The sequence below is a fragment of the Dermacentor variabilis genome, chromosome 3 (assembly GCF_050947875.1).
Source record: "Dermacentor variabilis isolate Ectoservices chromosome 3, ASM5094787v1, whole genome shotgun sequence".
Taxonomy (NCBI): Eukaryota; Metazoa; Arthropoda; class Arachnida; order Ixodida; family Ixodidae; genus Dermacentor; species Dermacentor variabilis.
In genome coordinates, this window is record NC_134570.1 from 151808237 (window position 1) to 151819466 (window position 11230).

The 11230-nt window shown below is 46.7% G+C and overlaps 1 long non-coding RNA gene across 1 annotated transcript; it reads right to left on the reverse strand.

Annotated features, from left to right (window-relative positions):
* Positions 1–122: 122 nt before the first annotated feature.
* Positions 123–2476, reverse strand: LOC142576398 (uncharacterized). The gene is made up of 2 exons (XR_012826837.1): positions 2020–2476; positions 123–326 (listed from the first exon to the last, which is right to left on the reverse strand). It is a non-coding gene; the product is annotated as an uncharacterized LOC142576398 (long non-coding RNA).
* Positions 2477–11230: the final 8754 nt, after the last annotated feature.

Sequence of the window (11230 nt, forward strand, 5' to 3'; positions counted from 1 at the left end):
GGACCCGTAAAGCTTACATGTGGGGAATATTTGATTCCTTCATTAGCAGCTCCTGCACTTATGCTTGGTGAATTGCATGTAATCTGCTGTAGCCTACTTACTCAAACGAAACATTTTCACTCTCAAAAGGTCAAACTCTTTATTGATCAGTCACAAGACAAACTGCATAACAATTTGAGAAACATACTCTCAAACACATAAAATCAGATTAAAATGATGCCCATGAACTTTGCAACAGATCTTGTAATCAAACATAGATATATTCTCTAAAGTTTCATCAATATTACAGTGTAGAAATATCCTTTACTTTCAATGGACTCCACCATCTGAAAAGTAAATACAATGGAAAGTTAAATATAGAACAAACCTTTGGAGACTCAGAAAGTATTGACACTACGATCGAAGAGAAATATGCGCCACATTACTGACCAGCAAACGCATTTCTGGCACAAAATGCGCGCACTCATTTGACAGAAGTTACCAGATTAGCTGCTAAACACGGGGCAGGTAGCGTAGATAAATTGTGCAAGAAACTTTTTTGTGTGCCGTACTGTAATACAGCAGCTCATTTGATAACGTCCTTACAGCGGTATCGATGCTCCTGGCTAAGAGTACAGTGCATTCAGAAAAGTGTTCTATATTCCCACGTGAGGGCACAGGTGTAGCTAGCTTCGCTTATGTTTCACATATAGTTAATCGTCTATGGGCTGCACCCCCTTGTTTCTAAGCGTGTCTTGTCATGGTTCTATAGCAATATCCTGCCAGTCTCAAAGTGGTACAGAGGCGTATCATGTTTCTTATTCGGTTGGCCTCCTCATGAAAGTAGTTTGCTGGTGCTGTTGGGATTTATCCATTACACTTCCTCACAAATAAATAAAATTAGATTTAATATGTTATCTAGTGTGTGGAAAATTACTATATACTGCAAGGAGCATTGCCATTAAAATCTTGCGCATCTAATTTCTTGTCATATATGGTAGTTTTTCATTCTACTTAAGGTAAGAATGCTATACTTCTGAGGAGCAGCTTCCATAATTACATGATCAATTATTGTGATTAGTTGAAAATGCAATCTAACTAAAGTATAGCATAGCTTCAAATGTGAACCAAAAATCAGATGAGATGAATGTGATGCATCAAAGGCAACATTAGCATTATTACAGGCAGGGGAGTGCACGAAAAAGGCAAACAAAGAAGCAACTCATACACTGGGAAAGGCACTATCCTGTTTCACATATCCCTTCCACGCATGTGGATTTTGCATGCGGCTATGCATATACTTGCACAATGAACCAACTACCTGAAACTAAAGGTTTTTTTTCCTGCTGAATTGTTTAAAGTGCACTAAAATAAGAAAAATTTTCGCGCTTCACAGAATCGCATCTTCGTTTCAAAACAAGTACATATGTGTGTGGGACGATTAATACGTAGCCTCACTGTGCATTCTGTCTTAAGTCAAGAAATTCACAGTGTGCAAAAATGGTTTAAGTTTATTTTGCCTCATAAAAATTATGTCTACAGAAGCCATGAAACTAAGGGGTTTTTGCTTGAATAACATCACATGTTCACATCTGCCAATTGATGAACAAATGTTGCACTCAGGTGGTCTCAGTTCTTTCATTGAACACATCTCTGCCTCCACTAGCATACTTGGTTAGCAAATAGATAGATAGCAAATAGCAAATATGTCACTAAGGAAATGTGTCATTTCATTGCACTGCTATTTTTTTATCACATGGATATATCTGTTGAGAGGCAAGGCAAAAAGCAGCCACTTCTCACAAAACTAATCAGCTTTTTTAACATATTTCGAATTTTTCAATGACACTTGTTCCTAAGTGTTTGCCTACAGAGAGCATATTTGATCTTGACTTTCCCATCTGCGACAATACATAAATATACCATAATAAGATGACTGCCTAGAACACGTGAGAATTTTGATCTTGGCGTGACATACTGTATTCTGAAAGCAGTGTTGACATTTAGTCAAATGGTACACCCGATATACCCGCATTCTACCTTTCTAGTCCAAATTGCATGGTAATGTATTTTGATTCTTTGACTTGCGCTGCTATGCACTACGTGGAGTCGCAATGAGCTGGCTCTTTGCCATCCTTGTGTCCTTGCCGCTGCCTTCTTGCATTATATAAAGTGGGTGCCCGAAAAATATCGTGTGCGAAAGTCAACACGAGGGTATGGTGTAAAACAACATCAAGAGAGTCAAGAAATAAGGTCACGGCACTAGAATAAAGTCTTAGCTCTTAGTCTTCCTACTGAAATGCATGCGAAACATTTTAATGACTGCAACAGTAAACTGCTAAACTAACTTCAATTTTTAGATTTAAAGGAAAAAGAAGTAACTGACAGTTCATACTCGCTCAGGCACCAATGTTACAATACTCCTACTAATAAATAGAATATTTGTCATTGTCAGACGCCATAAGTCTCTCATCAGTCTGGTGTTTGACAAACACCACTCGTGACACATCTTAAGCACGTCTCCAGTGTTCTCCCCGCAGCATTTCTGGATGAGCCACTGCTCAAGCCATAATTTGAAGATCGTATCTGCAAACATGATGCTAAATAGGTATGAAAATATGGTCCTCCAATTCAATGAATGTGACTGGATGTGCCTATAAGATGGAGCAACAAGGCTTGTTGTGGCAGACTTACCCACATTTCAGTACCAACAAGAAACAGTTCACTGCGGCCTGCACGTAACCTTACTAAAACGCACGAACTTATTTTCTTTTGTGAGGTGCGCATTGCAGTTCATTTTTGCATTCTTGAAGGTGTATAAACGTCGCAGTTAGACCTCAGTTATTAGTTTATTAGACCAAGGGCCCTATAACGTAAAGCTATTCCAACATTTTCTATTCCAATCTCCTGACGTCAAATTTGCGTAACCGCCGACGCAAGGATCGGGCGGTCACACGCTGTCAGAACAGACCAATCAAACGCTCTCCTCGTTTATAGAGGTCACTGTTATTTGCTTTAAAAACGAATAGCATTGCCTACACCAAGCTGCTTGTCGTATCTAACTGGCTGACAAGAGACGATGAGCACGTTCTAGTTGAGAGGGATTCGATGGGGCCGAGCCAGTTGACTGAAGATTGATAACTGGATCAAGGAGGTGGTGCCGGCGTCTCCGGTTGGTCCGCTTTGCCTTACTTAGCTTGCGGTGACTTGCCGAAAACCGCGGCGGCATGCAACGGAAGCTTAAGAATGACGCTGATACGGATCCTTAGCAAAGAATATTTGGCAGAACAAGGTCATAAACGTGCCGAAAGTGCTCGAAAACATTACACGACCAGGCAAAAAGTTTTATTATACGCAATTAAACCCATGCTCTCCGGCAAGTGCGAGTCGCCAGTGCCTGAGCGATCGGTGGCCGCCATCTTTTATTCCTTTTGGAACGGGGCAGCCTGGGCTATTCAGAAGAAAATTCAGTTTTGTTCGGCACATTAATGCATCTTTATCGCGTACACGTCACTTTGACGTGTGAGTTTTCGCGGTTTTGTGATGGCGCGTGACAGGCAGGTGAAGTGGGTGCAGCCCGAAATCTTTTGACCAATAGCCGAGGGCTAATGGCAAAAGAGGGTCGAATCAGAAATAACTACTTTTCTTTTGCTCGACCAAATTATACATAATCAGTGTGTACACGTCATATCAGATGGCGAGCTATCACGGTTTCAGTGACGTCGCTTGACAGACAAGTTAAGTGGGGTGGTCCAAAAAAGTTTTGACCAATCGTGGAGCGCTGATTGTAGAATTGGAATAGAAAACTTTGGAATATTTTTACGTTATGGCGCCCCAACACTTTGTTTTGTGTACGACAGACGACTGGTAACACGGAATTAAAGCAATGTTTTATTTTGATGCTTTATTTCTCCACTAAAAATATTAAAGCGATAAACACCTTTTGATCTGCCTTGCAGTAGAAAAATGCACACATTATGTTTGTACACCCCCAGAGGAAGGGTGATTTAGTTGTTCATTTTACATAACTCTGAAGCGCCAGCTCATTTTAGTAAATGCCGAGGCATGTGCAAAACAGTAAGCGTATGCAAAACGCCCCTGCAATTGTAATTCCACACATCAGCCGTTATACTTGATGCCGATGCATAACTCGCTGCTTGACAATTCACCGAATTAGTACACATAAGCACCCTTTCAGATTCTCACCGTGCTCGGAAACCACAACAGGAGGCATAAAATCAGACATATAATCGCACCATTCCAATACATGAGCAAAAACAGTTCAGTCTTAGGGCTAGACCTCACGAGAGTGATATTGTGCGCGATGGCGACGATCGACGGCTTCGACCTACAAAACGGGCCGTCGCTTGAATAGATTGCTCGGTTCTAGAAATTTAGAATTCGTTGATCGTCCCCGGAAGTGCTATGAGCGACTAGCCAATAGCGCGAAGCCGGAAGTGGATGTACATCACTCAAATATTACTGATTGTCCCACGGAACGAGCAAACTATTGAATTTTTATTACGTGCAAGGATAAGAACCTCCTGCAAAACATTCACAAATATTTTATGCTGCATTTTACTGTAAAATACATCAACTTAATTTACTCAAGCACACGTCACGCTAGTTGCCACGTGTGTTTTCAGCCCTCATATCGGCAACACCGGGGAGACGTCGCGCAAAATCGCCGCTCGCACGGAGGGCGACTTGTATGCGAAGAGCGAAAGCGACAGCCATCTCCATCGCATCGCTTGTCGCTGTCGCCCGCAAGATAGCTTATCTGGGGCTTATACTTTATTCAGCGTCAAACATTAATTCCTCTTGCGTTTTCAGTGAGTTCAAGATAACGCGCCCAACTGACCCCTTGCAGCATGCAGATGAATGCCTGCGGCAATGTTTCTAACTAGCACTGGCGCTGGACGTAACTTCGGTGGTCGCAGATTACCCATGGGCGAAAGACACCGTCAAGCGCGCGGATTATTTATAACGAAAGCATGCCGCCAGCAAAATGACGTCTTATGTTATGTGACTTGTGGACATTTACTGTGCACTTCTTCATCATCTGTATTTTATGATCATCATGTGTGTGCCCTTCATCGTGCGGGTAGTCGCATCGTCATAGTGAGAGTGCGCCGATGGTCCTTCGCCGCGTCTCTCAGGCTTAATAAAGGTCGGCCCTTACTGTGACATCGAAAGTGGTGGGGGAGCTTCTTGGTCTCCCGTCCTGTGCACGCCTGGCATACTCCCTGGAGCGTTGTTCAGGTCGCCGCTTGTGCCGCCTGTCCGCCAGCATGTCGCAGGACGAGCAGCCTGGCGCTTTTACCGTAACCGTCTCGACACCGCAAGCCACACCTTCTCGGATCATCAGTGGTCACCAGCGTGATCCCCATCTGCTCGCTGGTCTTCGCGGTGAAGATGAGGACTAGCTGGACGATTACGAGCTTGTAAGCTCTGGTAATCTGTTGGATGACCTACTCATGCTCCACCATGTCTCGTTCTATGTGACAGGTGTGGCGAAGACCTGGTTTTTAAACCATCAGATTGATTCCTTCGATTGGGCCACCTTCAAGCGGCAGCTTCAACAAGTATTTACAACGCCGGCGGTTCGCTCCGCCCTTGCGATGTAAACTCTTGATGCTCACAAACACTCCGGTGAGTCCTATACATCGTACATCGAGTATGTGCTTGCACTCTGTCGCCCTCTCAATGATGCTATGGTTGAGTCGGACCGAGTACGTCATATTCCTAAAGGTATTGGGACTGTTGCCTTCAACGCGCTCGCCGTGAGGAAGCCGGCTACCGTCGTTGACATCGTCTTGACTTGCCAGCGCCTCGACGAGCTCGAGTCCATACGCTTGCAGCCGGATTGCGAACACCGTACTACGGCTGACCCTGACCTGCGTGTAATGATTCAGGCGATTATCCGTGAGGAACTTCAATCACTTCACTTTTCATCTCAGTTGGGTCTTCCTCCTCAGCCTTCTGGTGCAGCGTTGCGCAACGTCATCAAGGAGGAGCTCGCGTCCATAACCTTCTCTACGCATGTTGACCCTCCTGCTCCTCGCCCCCTGCCGACATACACCCAGGTTGCTTCCGCGCCTCCAACGGGCGTCCGTTTAACGTTGTCTCTACCCACATACGCACCAGTTAGTGTTGCTCCTCCGGCCGATGTCTCCTCAATACCACTTCAGCCTTCATCGCCCCATCTGACCACGCTATCTCCCAGCGTATCGAGTGGCCCCTGCTACCCGCCTTGGCGACCTTCTCGTTCTATATGCTATTACTGTGGTTATCGCGGCCACATATCACGTTTTTGCCGCAAGCGCTAGCAAGATGAGCGTCGCAGGTACGACATGAGTGAACGCTTTGCGTATTCTGGTGGGGCCACTTCTCAAAACCGGCGTTACGCGCTGACTCCGCGCCCGCAACAACCGAGACACCTTAATGGTTACCGCAGCGCCAGACGCTGCTCACCTTCGCCCTTCCGACGCTTTTCGACACCGCGCCGGCCTGCCTCGTTCACCTCTGACCGTCACCCGCAAAACTAAGTAAGGCAGTTTTCGGAGGAAAAACTGCATTTACCGACAGGACTACAATTGCTCCAGCGCGCCCTTGTAATATGATGTATGCGTTCGTTGAGGCTGTGTAAGTTACAGCTTTGGTGGACACTGGTGCCACTTTATCTGTTATGCATGCTGATTTGTGTAAGCTTCTCAGGAAAGTTACAACACATAAGGTTGGTTGCAGCTCAAGGGAACTCTATCCGCTCTTCCGCGTTTTGTGCTGTGCGTGTAATGATAGACAGCATTATCCAATACATTGAGTTTGCTGTGCTGTCGCCATGTTCCCACCAGCTCATTTTAGGATGGGATTTTCCTGCCTCTGCTTCTGCTGCTCTATGTTGTGGGCAACGTGTCGTACCCATGACCGACACCAATTATTCGCTTGGCGATGAAATGTACCAGCCACTTCGTCTGCTCGCTGCAGAATATACCGAGCTACGTCCAGGCTCTTAGCAAATGCTGACCATCACGTCCGACGCCCGACTCCTTATTTCAACAGCGTTCCGTACACAGTATAGTGCAAAACTGAACAAATTAAAACACAGAAAACGCACGCTAGGTACGCTCGCACAGGCTCGGAATCATGGAGTGCTGAACAAACAATCTTAAGCGTCCTCTCGCCTCACATCTTATTGAACATACCATGGTTCTGGGAGTGTTTGCTTTTTCGATTGATACCGAGAGATACAGCGCGCTTGCCCAGTCCATTGTCAATCGCGTCGGCTAAGTGACGCGACAACTTCCTGGCGATAGCATGCCATGTACGCAGAATGTGCACCGAAGTTAAGATTCCCTTACCAAGGAGAATTTGTTGTATCCAACGAATGACGAACAACTGTCGTTGTTTTCGTGGCGATGCAAGGTGGTTGACACACGGCATTCCTTGGATGGCATTCGTTCTTGGAGGAAGGAAACTGGGGAGAGGCCCTACCCCCTCCGCGCGCTAGGAGAAAAGTGTGGAGGCAATGACGTAGTAGGTTGTCCATTCTTTTGCTCTTTTTAGATTTCTTTGCTATAGCGGCCACACCTTTCGGGCCACAATGGCGGCTTTGTTATGGTTCTGTGCGCTCACACGTGTTGCTCCGTAGGTTTCGTACCGTGGCAAAGGCGCCGTGCGGGCAGGTTTGCGTTGGTCTTCGTGTTTTGTTGCGCTGCGTTATCCGGACCATGCCCTCCCGGATGTTGCTGTGGCCACTTGGGACACGCGGAACTAAAGTTCGGGAAATGAACCCGCATGCAACGCTGTACGCAATGTACCGCGCCACGGCGATGACAACGGACGAAGGAATATCCGTGGGAAATGTTGCCCTCTTTGGCAGAATCATGATAACGTGCCATCGCAGGCTGAAACCGATGCGTTTCAGAATCTGCGCAATGAACGCCTTGCAGGTCAGTGCTTCCTGCTTTTGACAGCGGATATGGTGCATTTGCGGCACGTAGAACGTACGTAATGAAGGCATAGTTCGTGTTCAGTAACAACTTGCTTTTGTGCATATTAAAGCACATGTTGCTGAACTGTTGCTTGTTTCTCGCAGTACTCGCGACAGCACGAAGTCTTTTAAGCAGAGCGCGTTCGACGTTCATGCACACCTGCACAGGTGTACCTCAGTACACGTGCTGATCGAGCATTACGCAGAATATGTGCATTTTGCTGCCCTTGGCAACGTGCGCCTGGCAGCCGACGCTTCACATGGAAGATGGGAAATAAGCGGCTGCTTTGAGATAAGAAAAGAATCCTCCCTACCGCAGGCGTATCTTATCTGTGCGAGCGAGAAGCGCGGGGAAGTGAAGGTTAGCGGATGCGCTGCAAGAGTGAACAAGGCTCCACAGAACGTACGTCTGCGAACACATCAAACGGCTGTTCCGTGGTCGCGTGTAGGCGGTTCTACGCGCATATTGTTCTGCACCGTGCGCTGGCCATAGCAAAACTTCGGTTCCGTGATGCTTCACTTACCGTGGTAAGAAGGCACCTCAGGCTGCAGTCAATCAATCTAAACGCGAAGTCAGAAATAACATTCTGCCTCCTCGCCGGCGCGCTGTCGTAGTGATGCGCGGCCATCCGAAGTTTGTTCAATAAAGCACGACGATTCCTCAAGCGAGAATGTGTTTGTGCTGATAAACTTCAAGAGGATCGGAAATGGGTCGGTGTGTCGTACGTGTCTCCAGTGCGTTCTTGCAGTGCAGTGAGAATGCTCAAATTTTTTTGTATCGCCAGATGTCTAGCTCGCAAGTCCGTCTGAGAGCCCGAGGAAGCCCAAGAAGAGAAAAGCAAGTGGAAGGCAGCGATAAAGGTGACCCTTTTTAAAAACACCCAAGGACTGGGCAGCGGCTGGTGCGTGCGGTTGATGAGAGTAGTTCAGTTGGCTGGCCTTATAAGGCATGTTTATTTTCATAAAAGCCGGTAAAAGCTGCTCATTGGAACCTCAAGGCCCAATTTGCGAAGCTCATTATGAACTTCTTTCAACTTGACTTCAGCAACAGTAATGCAATGAGAGATCGAGATTGTTTAGTATTGCTGCGGAGTGCGCGCGTCCGAACAGCCTGGTTGAGCGCAGCGCGGCGGGGTTTCGCGAGAAATGTAAACGAGAGGAGAGCTGGCCCCATACGCGGAGCAACGCCAACTTCCGGCTTCCCTAGCTTCACAAAGAGTGACGTCAGGGCGTCTCCTGAGTTTCCTTCCTCTATGCCTTAGTTGCTGCTCGCTGGACGGATCACCTTTTTCCGGTTCTGGGCTGTTCCGCGATGTTGTGTGCGAGTGCGGTGGGGCAACTCCGAGTGAAAAAGTAGAGCACTGGCTCCGCGTTGCTTTGAACTCTGGCTGCCTGTTCTCTTAGAAGCAAGACGGCGTGTTCTTTGCTCAGCGTTCGTGAGTTATTCATGGCCATGTTCGGGGCCAGCCTCCTGCAGTTGAAGCACAGGCTTAGGCTACGTTTTGTTCTCTGTTGCCGCAAGAGTAGAACGGGCGTTCTACTCTCTCTCAGAAGGGCAGATTGAAAAGCACATTTCGCTCTCTCCTTGGTGACGGACTCAACAATGCATTTCACTCCACTTGACATTTTTCGAGAGTAAAACAATGCTTTAAAGAGTAAATCGGCCCCGTCACTCCTGCGATACCATCGCTAGTTTTTAGAGTGTGTGTTATTTCGCCGATACCTCTAAAGCAGCACCCAGACCATCGTGTTGCAAACGGCTCGCTCCCTCCCCGCGTTGGTGGTCATGGCTTGCCTCGTAGGGCTAGAGCATTGTTAGTGAAATTAAGAATTGGCTCTGTGTGTGTGTGCGAACGCTTCTATATTCAAGGACGTGTGGATAGTCCGTCGTGTACGTCCTGTGGCTCCTGTGAGACACTTGAACATCTTATATTGTAGCCTCCCGCATTCGTCACACAACGTGCACTGCTAATTAAGAATATGTACTGATTGGATTCAATTGTGCGTACCTTGACGATTGCCTGTTTCCGAGAGGGAGTGCTGCTCAACACGACCAGGCCCTTACAGCCTTGCCAACTTTCATGCAGGCAACTGATTTGGCCTCCCGTTTGTAGACATTTTTTCAGTGTTCTTGCTTTCTTTTGTCCGTGTCCCTGCCATTTGCTGATTTCCTATTTTCTTTCCTATTTGTTTGTTTTCTATCTTCTTCTCGTCTCCTCTTTCCATACTCTCCTCCCGAAAGAGTAGGCAGGCGTTGTGGCCCTCTCGGTGGCAGCTGTGAGCTTGCTCCCTCCCTGTTGCATTTGTACGCTGGTATGTTTCGATAACTAATAATAATAATAATAATAATAATAATAATAATAATAATAATAATAATAATAATAATAATAATAATAGTAATAATAATAATAATAATAATGCTGTCACTTTGCGTCATTTGGCAATTTACTGGCAATCCCGCGGCAGGTACGTAAGAACATGTAAGCTAAGCGATGTCCAAAATGTGCTCGTGCAGCATGTAGGACGTTTACAATAACTTTATCATGTGTTAGCATATAATCAGACGTCCTCGCTGTCCTAATTAAGTGTAGTTATGTGCATTTAAGTCATATGTAGTTACACTTACCGTGATAAAGCTCATAGCCTGCCGCCAGAGGGAGACCTCGAGCCCCAACAATCGGCGAGCGGTATTTTTCTGTTCAACAGAGAACTAGGCTTAGGAGCTGAGTCTTGGTATATTGCGCGCTATCGAGCCACTACCTGGTTGAAAGCCCACTACTATGTAACATCGGCAATCACTCGTGCAATTGTCCCATCTCTAGACTTCGCTGGGAATAACGACCGATTGCAGAGGGGAGACGGCCCCAATACCAAAGTGCCCCGTGACATTCGCGGCTGAAATCACTGAGTAGGCGCCACTCGTGTGAAAACTTGGAGCTCGCGATTGGTCGGCCTTATCGCTGGAGGTGCCGCACTGGTGGCGTTTTAGCGGTTATTGCAGGTATTCAGCCGTTTCACGCAAGTCCATAGTTTATGGGCCGCACGGTGAGTTGGAAAAATGTTGCTCAAAATACTCATTCCCTTTCTAGTTGGCAGCTCCTCGATGTAATGTGTTCACCGATAACAGCGAGGGGATTGCAGGGCCTAATATCAGAATACAAAGAGCGCCAACAGGACCTGGTGTCGGCGTACCGAGGCACCAGTCCACGGATTACGAGCAGTTGATTCTGAGCGATGAGTTCCACTGGCCACTTATGG